The sequence below is a fragment of the Pseudophryne corroboree genome, chromosome 10 (assembly GCF_028390025.1).
Source record: "Pseudophryne corroboree isolate aPseCor3 chromosome 10, aPseCor3.hap2, whole genome shotgun sequence".
In the NCBI taxonomy this organism is placed as follows: domain Eukaryota; kingdom Metazoa; phylum Chordata; class Amphibia; order Anura; family Myobatrachidae; genus Pseudophryne; species Pseudophryne corroboree.
The window spans coordinates 214,266,724-214,285,493 of NC_086453.1; the positions used below are offsets into that span (position 1 = coordinate 214,266,724).

The 18,770-nt window shown below is 44.4% G+C and overlaps 1 protein-coding gene across 4 annotated transcripts in view; it reads left to right on the forward strand.

The window, feature by feature from the left end:
• LOC134966385 (serine-rich adhesin for platelets-like) overlaps positions 1 to 18,770 on the forward strand; it is a 215,043-nt gene that overhangs the window by 11,607 nt on the left and 184,666 nt on the right. For all 4 annotated transcript variants that reach the window (XM_063943071.1, XM_063943072.1, XM_063943074.1 and 1 more), the window contains exon 2: positions 15,062 to 15,237. The gene's annotated coding sequence lies outside the window, so the exon portion shown is untranslated. The remainder of the gene's footprint in view (positions 1 to 15,061; positions 15,238 to 18,770) is intronic.

An 18,770-nucleotide genomic window follows, 5' to 3' on the forward strand; every position in this document is an offset into this window, starting at 1 on the left:
TTGCTGACCACCAGTATATATATAGCAGTACAGTAGTCCATTGCTCTACCTCTGTGTCGTCAAGTATACTATCCATATCCGTGCTGCATTGTAGTTGTGCGCAGTATTATAGTAGGAGGACAGTGCAGAATTTTGCTGACCACCAGTATATATATAGAAGTACGGTACAGTAGTCCATTGCTCTACCTCTGTGTCATCAAGTATACTATCCATCCATACCTGTGCTGCATTTTAGTTGTGCGCAGTATATAGTAGGAGGACAGTGCAGAATTTTGCTGACCACCAGTATATATATAGCAGTACGGTACAGTAGTCCATTGCTCTGCCTCTGTGTCGTCAAGTATACTATCCATCCATACCTGTGCTGCATTTTAGTTGTGCGCAGTATATAGTAGGAGGACAGTGCAGAATTTTGCTGACCACCAGTATATATATAGCAGTACGGTACAGTAGTCCATTGCTCTACCTCTGTGTCTTCAAGTATACTATCCATCCATACCTGTGCTGCATTGTAGTTGTGCGCAGTATATAGTAGGACAGTGCAGAATTTTGCTAACCACCAGTAAATATATAGCAGTACGGTACAGTAGTCCATTGCTCTACCTCTGTGTCGTCAAGTATACTATCCATATCTGTGCTGCATTGTAGTTGTGTGCAGTATTATAGTAGGAGGACAGTGCAGAATTTTGCTGACCACCAGTATATATATAGCAGTACGGTACAGTAGTCCATTGCTCTACCTCTGTGTCGTCAAGTATACTATCCATATCTGTGCTGCATTGTAGTTGTGCGCAGTATTATAGTAGGAGGACAGTGCAGAATTTTGCTGACCAACAGTATATATATATAGCAGTACGGTACAGTAGTCCATTGCTCTACCTCTGTGTCGTCAAGTATACTATCCATCCATACCTGTGCTGCATTTTAGTTGTGCGCAGTATATAGTAGGAGGACAGTGCAGAATTTTGCTGACCACCAGTATATATATAGCAGTATGGTACAGTAGTCCATTGCTCTACCTCTGTGTCGTCAAGTATACTATCCATATATGTGATGCATTGTAGTTGTGCGCAGTATTGTAGTAGGAGGACAGTGCAGAATTTTGCTGACCATCAGTATATATATATAGCAGTACGGTACAGTAGTCAACTGCTCTAACTCTGTGTCGTCAAGTATACTATCCATCCATACCTGTGCTGCATTTTAGTTGTGCGCAGTATATAGTAGGAGGACAGTGCAGAATTTTGCTGACCACCAGTATATATATAGCAGTACGGTACAGTAGTCCATTGCTCTGCCTCTGTGTCATCAAGTATACTATCCATCCATACCTGTGCTGCATTTTAGTTGTGCGCAGTATATAGTAGGAGGACAGTGTAGAATTTTGCTGACCACCAGTATATATATAGCAGTACGGTACAGTAGTCCATTGCTCTACCTCTGTGTCGTCAAGTATACTATCCATACATACCTGTGCTGCATTTTAGTTGCGCGCAGTATATAATAGAGGACAGTGCAGAATTTTGCTGACCACCAGTATATATATAGCAGTATGGTACAGTAGTCCATTGCTCTACCTCTGTGTCGTCAAGTATACTATCCATCCATACCTGAGCTTCATTTTAGTTGTGCGCAATATATAGTAGGAGGACAGTGCAGAATTTTGCTGACCACCAGTATTTATATAGCAGTACGGTACAGTAGTCCATTGCTCTACCTCTGTGTCGTCAAGTATACTATCCATATCTGTGCTGCATTGTAGTTGTGCGCAGTATTATAGTAGGAGGACAGTGCAGAATTTTGCTGACCACCAGTATATATATAGCAGTACGGTACAGTAGTCCATTGCTCTACCTCTGTGTCATCAAGTATACTATCCATCCATACCTGTGCTGCATTTTAGTTGTGCGCAATATATAGTATGAGGACAGTGCAGAAGTTTGCTGACCACCAGTATATATATATAGCAGTACGGTACAGTAGTCCATTGCTCTACCTCTGTGTCTTCAAGAATACTATCCATCCATACCTGTGCTGTATTTTAGTTGTGCGCAGTATATAGTAGGAGGACAGTGCAGAATTTTGCTAACCACCAGTATATATATAGCAGTACGGTACAGTAGCCCATTGCTCTACCTCTGTGTCGTCAAGTATACTATCCATATCTGTGCTGCATTGTAGTTGTGCGCAGTATTATAGTAGGAGGACAGTGCAGAATTTTGATGACCACCAGTATATATATATAGCAGTACGGTACAGTAGTCCATTGCTCTACCTCTGTGTCGTCTAGTATACTATCCATATATGTGCTGCATTGTAGTTGTGCGCAGTATTATAGTATGAGGACAGTGCAGAATTTTGCTGACCACCAGTATATATATATAGCAGTACGGTACAGTAGTCCATTGCTCTACCTCTGTGTCGTCAAGTATACTATCCATCCATACCTGTGCTGCATTTTAGTTGTGCGCAGTATATAGTAGGAGGACAGTGCAGAATTTTGCTGACCACCAGTATATATATAGCAGTACGGTACAGTAGTCCATTGCTCTACCTCTGTGTCGTCAAGTATACTATCCATATCTGTGATGCATTGTAGTTGTGTGCAGTATTGTAGTAGGAGGACAGTGCAGAATTTTGCTGACCATCAGTATATATATATAGCAGTACGGTACAGTAGTCAATTGCTCTAACTCTGTGTCGTCAAGTATACTATCCATCCATACCTGTGCTGCATTTTAGTTGTGCGCAGTATATAGTAGGAGGACAGTGCAGAATTTTGCTGACCACCAGTATATATATAGCAGTACGGTACAGTAGTCCATTGCTCTACCTCTGTGTCGTCAAGTATACTATCCATCCATACCTGTGCTGCATTTTAGTTGTGCGCAGTATATAGTAGGAGGACAGTGCAGAATTTTGCTGACCACCAGTATATATATATAGCAGTACGGTACAGTAGTCCATTGCTTTACCTCTGTGTCGTCAAGTATACTATCCATATCTGTGCTGCATTGTAGTTGTGCGCAGTACTATAGTAGGAGGACAGTGCAGAATTTTGCTGACCACCAGTATATATATATATATATATATATATATGTATATATATATATAGCAGTGCGGTACAGTAGTCCATTGCTCTACCTATGTGTCGTCAAGTATACTATCCATCCATACCTGTGCTACATTTTAGTTGTGTGCAGTATATAGTAGGAGGAAAGTGCAGAATTTTGCTGACCACCAGTATATATATAGCAGTAAGGTACAGTAGTCCATTGCTTTACCTCTGTGTCGTCAAGTATACTATCCATATCTGTGCTGCATTGTAGTTGTGCGCAGTATTACAGTAGGAGGACAGTGCAGAATTTTGCTGACCACCAGTATATATATAGCAGTACGGTACAGTAGTCCACTGCTCTACCTCTGTGTCGTCAAGTATACTATCCATCCATACCTGTGCTGCATTTTAGTTGTGCGCAGTATATAGTAGGTGGACAGTGCAGAATTTTGCTGACCACCAGTATATATATAGCAGTACGGTACAGTAGTCCATTACTCTACCTCTGTGTCATCAAGTATACTATCCATCCATACCTGTGCTGCATTTTAGTTGTGCGCAGTATATAGTAGGACAGTGCAGATTTTGCTGACTACCAGTATATATATAGCAGTACGGTACAGTAGTCCATTGCTCTACCTGTGTCGTCAAGTATACTATCCATATCTGTGCTGCATTGTAGTTGTGCGCAGTATTGTAGTAGGAGGACAGTGCAGAATTTTGCTGACCATCAGTATATATATATATAGCAGTACGGTACAGTAGTCCATTGCTCTACCTCTCTGTCGTCAAGTATACTATCCATCCATACCTGTGCTGCATTTTAGTTGTGCGCAGTATATAGTAGGAGGACAGTGCAGAATTTTGCTGACCACCAGTATATATATAGCAGTACGGTACAGTAGTCCATTGCTCTACCTCTGTGTCGTCAAGTATACTATCCATCCATACCTGTGCTGCATTTTAGTTGTGCGCAGTATATAGTAGGAGGACAGTGCAGAATTTTGCTGACCACCAGTATATATATAGCAGTACGGTACAGTAGTCCATTGCTCTGCCTCTGTGTCATCAAGTATACTATCCATCCATACCTGTGCTGCATTTTAGTTGTGCGCAGTATATAGTAGGAGGACAGTGTAGAATTTTGCTGACCACCAGTATATATATATATATATATATATGTATATATATATATATATAGCAGTGCGGTACAGTAGTCCATTGCTCTACCTATGTGTCGTCAAGTATACTATCCATCCATACCTGTGCTACATTTTAGTTGTGTGCAGTATATAGTAGGAGGAAAGTGCAGAATTTTGCTGACCACCAGTATATATATAGCAGTAAGGTACAGTAGTCCATTGCTTTACCTCTGTGTCGTCAAGTATACTATCCATATCTGTGCTGCATTGTAGTTGTGCGCAGTATTACAGTAGGAGGACAGTGCAGAATTTTGCTGACCACCAGTATATATATAGCAGTACGGTACAGTAGTCCACTGCTCTACCTCTGTGTCGTCAAGTATACTATCCATCCATACCTGTGCTGCATTTTAGTTGTGCGCAGTATATAGTAGGTGGACAGTGCAGAATTTTGCTGACCACCAGTATATATATATATAGCAGTACGGTACAGTTGTCCATTGCTCTACCTCTGTCATCAAGTATACTATCCATATCTGTGCTGCATTGTAGTTGGGTGCAGTATTATAGTAGGAGGACAGTGCAGAATTTTGCTGACCACCAGTATATATATATATATATATATATATATATATATATATATATATATATAGCAGTACGGTACAGTAGTCCATTACTCTACCTCTGTGTCATCAAGTATACTATCCATCCATACCTGTGCTGCATTTTAGTTGTGCGCAGTATATAGTAGGACAGTGCAGATTTTGCTGACTACCAGTATATATATAGCAGTACGGTACAGTAGTCCATTGCTCTACCTGTGTCGTCAAGTATACTATCCATATCTGTGCTGCATTGTAGTTGTGCGCAGTATTGTAGTAGGAGGACAGTGCAGAATTTTGCTGACCATCAGTATATATATATATAGCAGTACGGTACAGTAGTCCATTGCTCTACCTCTCTGTCGTCAAGTATACTATCCATCCATACCTGTGCTGCATTTTAGTTGTGCGCAGTATATAGTAGGAGGACAGTGCAGAATTTTGCTGACCACCAGTATATATATAGCAGTACGGTACAGTAGTCCATTGCTCTACCTCTGTGTCGTCAAGTATACTATCCATCCATACCTGTGCTGCATTTTAGTTGTGCGCAGTATATAGTAGGAGGACAGTGCAGAATTTTGCTGACCACCAGTGTATATATATATATAGCAGTACGGTACAGTAGTCCACTGCTCTACCTCTGTGTCCTCAAGTATACTATCCATATCTGTGCTGCATTGTAGTTGTGCGCAGTATTATAGTAGGAGGACAGTGCAGAATTTTGCTGTCCACCAGTATATATATAGCAGTATGGTACAGTAGTCCATTGCTCTACCTATGTGTCGTCAAGTATACTATCCATATCTGTGCTGCATTGTAGTTGTGCGCAGCATTATAGTAGGAGGACAGTGCAGAATTTTGCTGACCACCAGTATATATATATAGCAGTACGGTACAGTAGTTCATTGCTCTACCTCTGTGTTGTCAAGTATACTATCCATCCATACCTGTGCTGCATTTTAGTTGTGCGCAGTATATAGTAGGAGGACAGTGCAGAATTTTGCTGACCACCAGTATATATATAGCAGTACGGTACAGTAGTCCATTGCTCTACCTCTGTGTCGTCAAGTATACTATCCATATCTGTGCTGCATTGTAGTTGTGCGCAGTATTATAGTAGGAGGACAGTGCAGAATTTTGCTGACCACCAGTATATATATATAGCAGTACGGTACAGTAGTCCATTGCTCTACCTCTGTGTCGTCAAGTATACTACCCATATCTGTGCTGCATTGTAGTTGTGCGCAGTATTATAGTAGGAGGACAGTGCAGAATTTTACTGACCACCAGTATACAGTATATATATATATATATATATATATATATATATATATATATTATATATATATATATATATATATATATATTTATCTCTGCATCATGTGCAGTTTGGGGACTATTTTTTTAAGTGCCATCCTTTCTGACACTGCAGTGCCACTCCTCGATGGACCAGGTGTTTGTGCTGCCCACTTGTGTCGCTTAGCTTAGCCATCCAGCGACCACAGTGCACCTCTTTTTCTCTTTTTTTGCATCATGTGATGTTTGGGGACTATTTTTTTTAGTGCCATCCTGTCTGACACTGCAGTGCCACTCCTAGATGGGCCAGCTGTTTGTGTCGGCCACTTGGGTCGCTTAGCTTAGCAATCCAGCGACCTTGGTGCACCTCTTTTTTTCTTTGCATCATGTGCTGTTTGGGGACTATTATTTTAAGTGCCATCCTGTCTGACACTGCAGTGCCATTCCTAGATGGGCCAGGTGTTTGTGCCGCCCACTTGTGTCGCTTCGATTAGCCATCCAGCGACCGCAGTGCACCTCTTTTTCTCCTTTTTTTGCATCATGTGATGTTTGGGGACTATTTTTTTTAGTGCCATCCTGTCTGACACTGCAGTGCCACTCCTAGATGGGCCAGCTGTTTGTGTCGGCCACTTGGGTCGCTTAGCTTAGCAATCCAGCGACCTTGGTGCACCTCTTTTTTTCTTTGCATCATGTGCTGTTTGGGGACTATTATTTTAAGTGCCATCCTGTCTGACACTGCAGTGCCATTCCTAGATGGGCCAGGTGTTTGTGCCGCCCACTTGTGTCGCTTCGATTAGCCATCCAGCGACCGCAGTGCACCTCTTTTTCTCCTTTTTTTGCATCATGTGATGTTTGGGGACTATTTTTTTAAGTGCCATCCTGTCTGACACTGCAGTGCCACTCCTAGATGGGCCAGGTGTTTGTGTCGGCCACTTGGGTCGCTTAGCTTAGCCATCCAGCGACCTCGGTGCAAATTTTAGGACTAAAAATAATATTGTGAGGTATACAGAATAGACTGGAAATGAGTGGAAATTATGGTTATTGGGGTTAATAATACTATGGGATCAAAATGACCCCCAAATTATACGATTTAAGCTGTTTTTGAGGGTTTTTTGTAAAAAAAACACCCGAATCCAAAACACACCCGTATCCGACAAAAAATTTTCAGGGAGGTTTTGCCAAAACGCGTCCGAATTCAAAACACGGCCGCGGAACCGAATCCAAAACCAAAACACAAAACCCGAAAAATTTCCGGTGCACATCACTAATAATAACCAATCCAAATCTCTCTGTACATGTTATATTTGCCCCACCTGCAGTGCACATGGTTTTGCCCATTAGAGAAAGATTTTGCTTTTGCAATCCATGCTGAATCAGGCCCTGAATCTAAAGATTAGAATTCAATAAAACTTAAGCTAGAATCTATGGGCAACACCTCACTTGTCTTCTGTCCAAGGTTTGATAACATCCCCCCTCCCCCAAGTATTTATTTAATAGAGGAATTATACAGATGCTCTGGAAATGTAAGTAAAAATAGTACAGCGTCAATAATCACTATTGGCTGACAACTGTGCAGTCTAAAATTAGGTTTTGTTCTATATCTGATTCTTAGCAGACAAGTGTGCATTTCAGAAAACCACAGAACAACAGTTCCTGAGACAGGCAGCCCATAGTCCATCGTTTGCGGTAATAACTTTTCAGAATAACATAGTGATGCTCCTGCTGGTAACTGCTTTGGGAAGTGTTTCAAATAGCTATTTTAGCCTCGACTTTCTAAACATGTCACTGGAACCTTATCCTACCTAACAACAAAATTCCAAACAGAAGTTTTAAAAAAGATGCTTGAGGTGGTGAGGGTGGGGGTGTGTGTGGGGGGATGAGAGACTGAGAAAGTTTCTAAGTACTGTATATTTATTTTAATGTAGACGCCTTCAGGTATTTAATTACTTTTCAGAAGACAGAGATTTTCTCAATCAAAAACTGGAATGCTGTGTGAAAATAGTTCATTCCGCTCTCTACAAATCATCCATCATTTCCAATATTAACCAACTGCATCGTGGGAGCTGAGTGTAAAATAAATAAATAAAACAAAGTTTGGATTTCCGTGAAATGAGTAGAAGGAGGGAGCGGAGCTGATTATGAGAAGCCCAGAGGGAACTATAACTGTCATTTATTATTTTTTTGTAGCTTCAGGAAAATGAATATTGTGCACCTGGGCAGGCTCAAACTTGGAGGTTAACGTTGATTTAAATCCCAGTAGAAACATGTCTGAGGTAACATTAGCCTGTTAACATTGAAATCCCTGTCTCCACCCCAAATATGATCTGTTTAGTGTTCTTTATAATCCTCAGGGACAGTTTGCTTACAATCTGTGAATGGAATTGAAAGAAACAAAGTTTGTTTTCTTGAGAGTCAGCAGTAAGCTAAGCTTATAAATTGTCTCCTGGAGGGACAGGAAAGATTGACAATTATTTTTAGCATTTTCTCACAAAATAAGAGCATTTCCAGTCTTACACCTTCATATAGAATGCTATAGGCTCATTTCATGTGATATTTACAACAATCTGTAGCACATTGAGAAAGATGCTTTTCCTGCCTTATCGTATACCTGGGGGTGCTGTTACTATTGTAGTACACCATGTGTGGTTTAACAACCGCCTGTGTTGACGTGCAGTCCAGCAAGTCACAGTCACAGCTTGAATACTTGTAAAAATAGCAATGAGTAGATAGATCATTGTGATAAAGGCATCGGCAATACACTCTATATTTTTAAAACAAATGCATGGTGTATCATGAAGGGTTCTAGCTAATAGTGCAATGCAATTACAGACAGCTGCAACACTAAACTCTCCTAGGGGTCTATTTATTAAATGTATCACCCCTGAATATCATGCAGAAACAGCAGTTTTCATTTATCACTGCTATTTACTAAAAGCAGAGAATGCAGGAAGTATCACAGATATTTCCTGTGCTCTGGTAAGTAACGCAGGATTCCGTAGTCCCTATTTTTTTAAGGGAACTGTGGTATTCTCCAATTTATGAAGCTTGATTCTCCGATAGCTAACATCATATAATTTTTTTTTTCGGAGAAGGGTCTTCGGGTAGCCAATAGATGAACATGGGGGCAGGGCCGTCTTAACAGCAGTGTGGGCCCCTGGGCACAGCAATACACTGGGGCCCCTGTAATACTCGGTTGGTGTTAGTACTTTTAGATATAGGTAGGTATCAGGTAAGTTCATAATACTTAGCCAGTTTTACCTTTTGTTTCTCTATCGTCCTAAGTGGATGCTGGGGTTCCTGAAAGGACCATGGGGAATAGCGGCTCCGCAGGAGACAGGGCACAAAAAAGTAAAGCTTTACTAGGTCAGGTGGTGTGCACTGGCTCCTCCCCCTATGACCCTCCTCCAGACTCCAGTTAGATTTTGTGCCCGAACGAGAAGGGTGCAATCTAGGTGGCTCTCCTAAAGAGCTGCTTAGAGAAAGTTTAGTTTAGGTTTTTTTCTTTACAGTGAGTCCTGCTGGCAACAGGATCACTGCAACGTGGGACTTAGGGGGAAAGTAGTAAACTCACCTGCATGCAGAGTGGATTTGCTGCTTGGCTACTGGACACCATTAGCTCCAGAGGGATCGAACACAGGCCCAGCCGTGGAGTCCGGTCCCGGAGCCGCGCCGCCGACCCCCTTGCAGATGCTGAAGCGTGAAGAGGTCCGGAAACCGGCGGCTGAAGACTCCTCAGTCTTCATAAGGTAGCGCACAGCACTGCAGCTGTGCGCCATTTTCCTCTCAGCACACTTCACTGGGCAGTCACTGAGGGTGCAGAGCGCTGGGGGGGGGCGCTCTGAGAGGCAAATATAAACCTTATACAAGGCTAAAAATACCTCACATATAGCCCATAGGGGCTATATGGAGATATTTAACCCCTGCCTGACTGGAAAAATAGCGGGAGAAGAACCCGCCGAAAAAGGGGCGGGGCCTATCTCCTCAGCACACGGCGCCATTTTCTGTCACAGCTCCGCTGGTCAGAACGGCTCCCAGGTCTCTCCCCTGCACTGCACTACAGAAACAGGGTAAAACAGAGAGGGGGGGCACATTAATGGCTATATATATATATATTAAAGCAGCTATAAGGGAGCACTTAATATAAGGATATCCCTTGTATATATAGCGCTTTGTGGTGTGTGCTGGCAGACTCTCCCTCTGTCTCCCCAAAAGGGCTAGTGGGTCCTGTCTTCATTAGAGCATTCCCTGTGAGTTTGCGGTGTGTGTCGGTACGTGGTGTCGACATGTATGAGGACGATATTGGTGTGGAGGCGGAGCAATTGCCAAATATGCAGATGTCACTCCCCAGGGGGTCGACACCAGAATGGATGCCTTTATTTGTGGAATTACGTGATGGTTTATCTTCCCTTAAACAGTCAGTTGAGGACATGAGGCGGCCGGACAATCAATTAATGCCTGTCCAGGCGCCTCAAACACCGTCAGGGGCTGTAAAACGCCCTTTGCCTCAGTCGGTCGACACAGACCCAGACACGGGCACTGATTCCAGTGACGACGGTAGAAATTCAAACGTATTTTCCAGTAGGGCCACACGTTATATGATTTTGGCAATGAAGGAGACGTTACATTTAGCTGATACTACAGATACCGTAAAACAGGGTATTATGTATGGTGTGAAAAAACTACAAACAGTTTTTCCTGAATCAGAAGAATTAAATGACGTGTGTGATGAAGCGTGGGTTGCTCCTGATAAAAAGTTGATAATTTCAAAAAAGTTATTGGCATTATACCCTTTCCCGCCAGAGGTTAGGGCGCGCTGGGAAACACCCCCTAAGGTGGACAAGGCGCTCACACGCTTATCCAAACAAGTGGCGTTACCCTCTCCTGAGACGGCCGCACTTAAGGATCCATCAGATAGAAAGATGGAAGTTATTCAAAAGAATATATACACACATGCAGGTGTTATACTACGACCAGCTATAGCAACTGCCTGGATGTGCAGTGCTGGAGTAGTTTGGTCAGAATCCCTGATTGAAAATATTGATACCCTAGATAGGGACAATGTTTTACTGTCGTTAGAACAAATAAAGGATGCATTTATCTACATGCGTGATGCACAGAGGGATATTTGCACACTGGCATCTCGGGTGAGTGCTATGTCCATTTCAGCCAGAAGAGCCTTATGGACACGACAGTGGACAGGCGATGCGGATTCAAAACGTCACATGGAGGTTTTGCCGTATAAAGGGGAGGAGTTATTTGGAGTTGGTCTATCAGACTTGGTGGCCACGGCTACTGCCGGGAAATCCACTTTTTTACCTCAAGTCACTCCCCAACAGAGAAAGGCACCGACCTTTCAACCGCAGCCCTTTCGCTCCTACAAAAATAAGAGAGCAAAGGGCTTGTCGTACCTGCCACGAGGCAGAGGAAGAGGGAAGAGACACCAACAGGCAGCTCCTTCCCAGGAACAGAAGCCCTCCCCGGCTCCTGCAAAAACCTCAGCATGACGCTGGGGCCTCTCAAGCGGACTCGGGGACAGTGGGGGGCCGTCTCAAAAATTACAGCGCGCAGTGGGCTCACTCGCAGGTAGACCCCTGGATCCTGCAGATAATATCTCAGGGGTACAGGTTGGAATTAGAGACGGATCCTCCTCATCGTTTCCTGAAGTCTGCTTTACCAACCGTCTCTTCCGAAAGGGAGAGGGTGTTGGAAGCCATTCACAAGCTGTACGCTCAGCAAGTGATAGTCAAAGTACCCCTATTACAACAAGGAAAGGGGTATTATTCCACTCTATTTGTGGTACCGAAGCCGGATGGCTCGGTAAGGCCTATTCTAAATCTGAAGTCCTTGAACCTCTACATAAAAAAGTTCAAGTTCAAGATGGAGTCACTCAGAGCAGTGATAGCGAACCTGGAAGAAGGGGACTTTATGGTATCCTTGGACATCAAGGATGCGTATCTACACGTTCCGATTTACCCCGCACACCAGGGGTACCTCAGGTTCATTGTTCAAAACTGTCACTATCAGTTTCAGACGCTGCCGTTCGGATTGTCCACGGCGCCTCGGGTCTTTACCAAGGTAATGGCCGAGATGATGATTCTTCTTCGAAGAAAAGGCGTATTAGTTATCCCATATTTGGACGATCTCCTAATAAGGGCAAGGTCCAGAGAACAGCTGGAGACAGCTTTAGCACTATCTCAAGAGGTGCTAAGACAACACGGGTGGATTCTGAATATTCCAAAATCCCATTTAATCCCGACAACTCGTCTGCTGTTCCTAGGAATGATTCTGGACACGGTTCAGAAAAAGGTTTTCCTTCCAGAGGAAAAAGCCAAGGAGTTATCCGATCTGGTCAGGAACCTCCTAAAACCAGGAAAGGTGTCAGTACATCAATGCACAAGAGTCCTGGGAAAAATGGTGGCTTCTTACGAAGCAATTCCATTCGGCAGATTCCATGCAAGAATATTCCAAAGGGATCTGTTGGACAAATGGTCAGGGTCGCATCTGCAGATGCACCTGCGAATAACCCTGTCACCAAAGACAAGGGTGTCACTTCTGTGGTGGTTGCAGAAGGCTCACCTATTAGAAGGCCGCAGATTCGGCATTCAGGATTGGATTCTGGTGACCACGGACGCCAGCCTGAGAGGCTGGGGAGCAGTCACACAAGGAAGAAACTTCCAGGGAGTATGGACGAGTCTGGAAAAGTCTCTTCACATAAACATTCTGGAACTAAGAGCAATCTACAATGCTCTAAGCCAGGCGGAACTTCTCCTGCAAGGAAAGCCGGTGTTGATTCAGTCGGACAACATCACGGCGGTCGCCCATGTAAACAGGCAGGGCGGCACAAGAAGCAGGAGTGCAATGGCAGAAGCTGCCAAGATTCTTCGCTGGGCGGAGAATCACGTGATAGCACTGTCAGCAGTGTTCATCCCGGGCGTGGACAACTGGGAAGCAGACTTCCTCAGCAGACACGATCTTCATCCGGGAGAGTGGGGTCTACATCCAGAAGTCTTCAACATGTTAATAGACCGTTGGGAAAGACCAATTGTAGACATGATGGCGTCTCGCCTCAACAAGAAACTGGACAAATATTGCGCCAGGTCAAGAGATCCACAGGCAATAGCTGTGGATGCACTGGTAACTCCTTGGGTGTACCAGTCAGTGTATGTGTTTCCTCCTCTGCCGCTCATACCAAAGGTATTGAAGATCATACGGCAAAGAAGAGTAAGAACAATACTAGTGGTTCCGGATTGGCCGAGAAGGACTTGGTATCCGGAACTTCAAGAGATGCTCACGGACGAACCGTGGCCTCTACCTCTGAGAAGGGACCTGCTACAACAGGGTCCCTGTCTTTTTCAAGACTTACCGCGGCTGCGTTTGAAGGCATGGCGGTTGAACGCCAGATCCTAAAAGGGAAAGGCATTCCAGAAGAAGTCATTCCTACCTTGATTAAGGCACGGAAGGAAGTCACCGTGAAACATTATCACCGCATTTGGCGAAAATATGTAGCGTGGTGCGAGGATCGGAGTGTTCCGACGGAGGAATTCCAACTGGGTCGTTTCCTACATTTCCTGCAATCAGGATTATCTATGGGTCTCAAATTGGGATCCATTAAGGTTCAAATTTCGGCCCTGTCAATATTCTTCCAAAAAGAATTGGCCTCTGTCCCTGAGGTCCAGACTTTTGTCAAGGGAGTACTGCATATACAGCCTCCTGTGGTGCCTCCGGTGGCACCGTGGGATCTAAATGTAGTTTTAGATTTCCTCAAATCCCATTGGTTTGAACCATTGAAAAAGGTGGATTTGAAATATCTCACATTGAAAGTGACTATGTTACTAGCCCTGGCCTCTGCCAGGAGAGTATCTGAATTGGCGGCTTTATCTTATAAAAGTCCTTATCTAATCTTCCATTCGGATAGGGCAGAACTGCGGACTCGTCCGCATTTTCTCCCTAAAGTGGTATCAGCATTTCATCTGAACCAACCTATTGTGGTGCCTGCGGCCACTAGCGACTTGGAGGACTCCAAGTTGTTGGACGTTGTCAGAGCCTTAAAAATATACATTGCAAGGACGGCTGGAGTCAGAAAATCTGACTCGCTGTTTATATTGTATGCACCCAACAAGTTGGGCGCACCTGCTTCTAAGCAGTCGATTGCTCGTTGGATTTGTAACACAATTCAACTTGCACATTCTGTGGCAGGCCTGCCACAGCCTAAAACTGTAAAAGCCCACTCCACAAGGAAGGTGGGCTCATCTTGGGCGGCTGCCCGAGGGGTCTCGGCATTACAACTCTGCCGAGCAGCTACGTGGTCGGGGGAGAACACGTTTGTAAAATTTTACAAATTTGATACCCTGGCAAAGGAGGACCTGGAGTTCTCTCATTCGGTGCTGCAGAGTCATCCGCACTCTCCCGCCCGTTTGGGAGCTTTGGTATAATCCCCATGGTCCTTTCAGGAACCCCAGCATCCACTTAGGACGATAGAGAAAATAAGAATTTACTTACCGATAATTCTATTTCTCGGAGTCCGTAGTGGATGCTGGGCGCCCATCCCAAGTGCGGATTATCTGCAATACTTGTACATAGTTATTGTTAACTAATTCGGGTTATTGTTAAGGAGCCATCTTTAAGAGGCCCTTTCTGTTGTCATACTGTTAACTGGGTTTAGATCACAAGTTGTACGGTGTGATTGGTGTGGCTGGTATGAGTCTTACCCGGGATTCAAAATGCCTCCCTTATTGTGTATGCTCGTCCGGGCACAGTACCTAACTGGAGTCTGGAGGAGGGTCATAGGGGGAGGAGCCAGTGCACACCACCTGACCTAGTAAAGCTTTACTTTTTTGTGCCCTGTCTCCTGCGGAGCCGCTATTCCCCATGGTCCTTTCAGGAACCCCAGCATCCACTACGGACTCCGAGAAATAGAATTATCGGTAAGTAAATTCTTATTTTCTGTTTTCTCCCTGCAGGTCCTGACAGCTATCGACGTGATGAAGAACTGTTACTTGCGGATATGGGCTGCAGACAAATAAGTTCACTCGGGGTCAATGACATGCGACACACAACGGTAAATAAGTTTTATTAGACAGGAACCCGGAACACAGTGGCTCGGTGACTCCACTCCGCTTCCACTACCTAAATAATGGTTAGTATGGCATACCTTATATTAACGAACTATGAGAACATTATATCAAACTGATACAGTTACAATATTTGAGTCACAACATTAGTTAAGTATTTCCCCTCGCAGTACTGCAGTTCAAATTCCCTAGAATACCCACAGTTCAGCTGAATCTTCATACGTTGGTGCACATATAGGAAGTTATAACATATCTCCTAGTTGGGTGCTACCTTCCCTGCATTAAATCTCCCTTGATCCACTGTGAAGCAATACGATAGTCTACGAGGCTCCTGCGTGAAGTGCTATACTTGCTAGATGTTATCTAATTGTAAAATTGGAGTTCAACTCTGTCTAGGAGTGTTTCTCTCTGTATCGGTTATGCTTTTGGTTTTACTGGAGGGGTAGCTTTTAACAGAATAGTCCTGAACTCTCTACACTGTCCTGCCTTCGGACGAAATGGGGGTTAAACAGGTACTTATGGGTTAGCGACAGCTTGCCGGATTCTTATCAACACTTTCCTTTTATCTGACTGAACCAACATGGACAGCTGTCTATCTATTTCAATGGCGATAAGAGTCTCCGTTTATTTACTCTTACTATCCTCCTCGTCAAAACGTGCTGTGCTGAGTGAAAGGAGTTAATTGGGAGGCTACTGTACTGTAGTTGCTCCTCGCCTCATGAGGTGAAAGGAGAGGAGTGCGGGCAGGGGTCTCTGGCTGCTGGAGATGCACTAGACTTTCCCTGGTGATACCTGTTCGTTTGGGTCACTGAGTCACGGGGAGAGCAGTACTCTGCGCTAAATACCTTGGCTGGCGGGGTAACCGCGTCCGGTTGTTAGGGGAGGTGCCGCTCCGTCCCTCTGCCTGCCCCACTGCCGGCTGACTGGTCGAGTCCCGCTACGGCCGCCCCCATACTTGTACCTCCCAGGGAAGCCGCCTCCTCTCTGTCCCTGGGTGCGATGAGTCTGCTCACTATTAGGCTGATGTCCCGACCTCTCAGCGTCGCGGTTGCCCTGACGAGGACCGCCGGCTTCTTGCTGCACGCTACTCCACTCTCTGCGCCGGGATCCCGATCTCCTCAACAGCGGTAAGCCTCCGACCTGTCTCTCTGTTCAGCGCTTCTCTCCCTCTCCTGCGTCACACAACGAACCTTCCTCGAGACCATTCTTCCTTTTATCCTCTCTCCTCTCTTCCCCATATGTGTCCCGCCAGCAGCGCGGGGACACACCGTCCGACCAAGCTCTCTCTCTCCAGGGTCCATATGACCTCCATTTTACCATTCCTCGTACCCTTCTCCCCATTACCTTTGCCCCTACAGCCTGCCATTTTAATCGGTGATACCCACATTTTATTAAAGTCTAGGGTCCCAAGTACCGGGTATCACACCCCTACCCATCCTCCATGGGTGGGGGTGCTATCAGCGGCAGCTTTGATGTCCCGCGGGCGGTAGGGGGTGTACTATCTTCCGCTCAGCATGTAGGACCTGGAGCAGTAATTTCTGCTAATTACTCCTTTACTGCACAGATGAGGCGGGAGGGAGATTGCTAATCTGTAGAAAGGGTGTTGGGCTGAATGAAGGGGCCCCCGATACATGACTTCCAGGGTGGTAGGGGGTGTTTAATACATATGGGAGGGGTCGATAGTAGAGTGGGCTTAATTTTCATCATTTTCTGGTGGGTGGCAGCTTGCTTGACTGCAGATTACTCAAGTTCCTGGAAAAAAGATTTCTTAGCTTTGAATGGGATAAAAATTAGAGTGTCCCACCTGTCAGGAGGAACTGGGAACTTGGGTATCAGGAGTTCAGGAACAAGAGCAATCCACCAACAAATATATTAAACTGCATATTAGGCGTGTGGAGCTTGAGCAGGGACCAGCTGCTTGAAGGCTGATATCTCTGGTTCTGGGCATAGTAGAGACAAGTTGCTAGTGTCCACCGAAAGTGGAGAGCCCCAGCTTTTGAAATGCTCTAAGTCATACAGAGCCCAAGATATCTGGCTGGGAAGCGCAATTAACAGGCTTGGATGGGGACCACTGCTTTGAAGTCAGATATCTCTGGTTCCTTAGGGCCGATTTTCAAAAATCTGGTACCCCTGGAAAGAGGGGATCCTCAGCTATCGGCCTAGGGCCCTTATACTCCTGGGGCCCTTGAGCCCATACGAAAAGACGGCCCTGCATGAGGGGTCATTCCGAGTTGATCGCTAGCTGAAAATGTTCGCTGAAAGATTCAGTACTATCTGGTGTGATTAAGTGAAAAACCGGCACTTCTGCGCATGCGTATGTGGCGCAGTATGCACACGCAATGTACTTTCACAACAGACAATGTATTTTCACACAAGGGCTAGCGAAGCTTTTCAGTCGTAATGGCCGCTGCAGAGTGATTGACATGAAGTGGGCATTTCTGGGTGGCAACTGACCGTTTTCAGGGAGTGCTCGTAAAAACGCAGGCGTACCAGGAAAAACGCAGGCATGGCTGGGCTAACACAGGGCGTGTTTGTGACGTCAAAACAGGAACTGAATGGTCTGAAGTGATCGCAAGCGCTGAGTAGGTCTGAAGCTACTCAGAAACTGCACAATTTTTTTTTGTAGTCGTTCTGCGATGCATTCGTTTGTACTTCTGCTAAGCTAAGATACACTCCCAGAGGGCGGCGGCTTAGCGTTTGCTCGGCTGCTAAAACTGCTAGCGAGCGATCAACTCGGAATGACCCCAATGGGCAGCTGATGGCTGGAATGCAGCAGTGAATGATAGCTCCAAAAATTATTGTCATAATGATTGTCATAATTATTGCCGTCAAGCTATTGCCACCAATGAGAAATAGGTATATTCAGAGGATTATCTGCAGCCACTGAAAACCTATTCTAACCAGTCACTGGGATGAGAAACATTTTTAGTAGTATAAATACTAGTAGACATAGCAATTAAAGCATTACTTTGTCAAAAGTCCTTGTTTCTGCACTTAAAAATAAGTATTGTAGATGTATGCCGTATTTGGATTGTGGAAGTTGCATCATTGTCATTCGAAGTGTTTGTTATACAGGAAGTGCTTCAACAGCCATTGTTCATCATGACTGCTGCTAGTAAAGACACACTTCTGCAGCTCTCCAGAATCTTGTGGTGGTTTGCATACAGACCTTTTTGCATACAGGCTGTTCAAAAATTACTATAAATATATCTGTGTACATCCAACCAGTCTGGTTATAGTCGATCATCAATTTTTTTAATTTATTGTTATGGATTAAAGAAAGGTTATTTAAGAAAGCGCAAAAGTGTTGGTGAAATTCTGTTTTGTAACATTACCTATTATATATTTAGTTTTTGCCCGGCATTACTGTACAAAATAATATCTGGACAAACTGGATACACATATTGCAGAACACAACTAATTAATATATTTGCTTCAAAATGTAAATGTTCTGTAAATGTAATGACAGTTTTAGATGAATAGATGTGCATGGAAAGCAAATAATGGTCTGTATACATGCTTGCAGTGGTCCATAAAGTTACAAGGATGACATCTAGAATCTTCCTTCCTTACAACATATGGGAAACCTGTTTGCTTA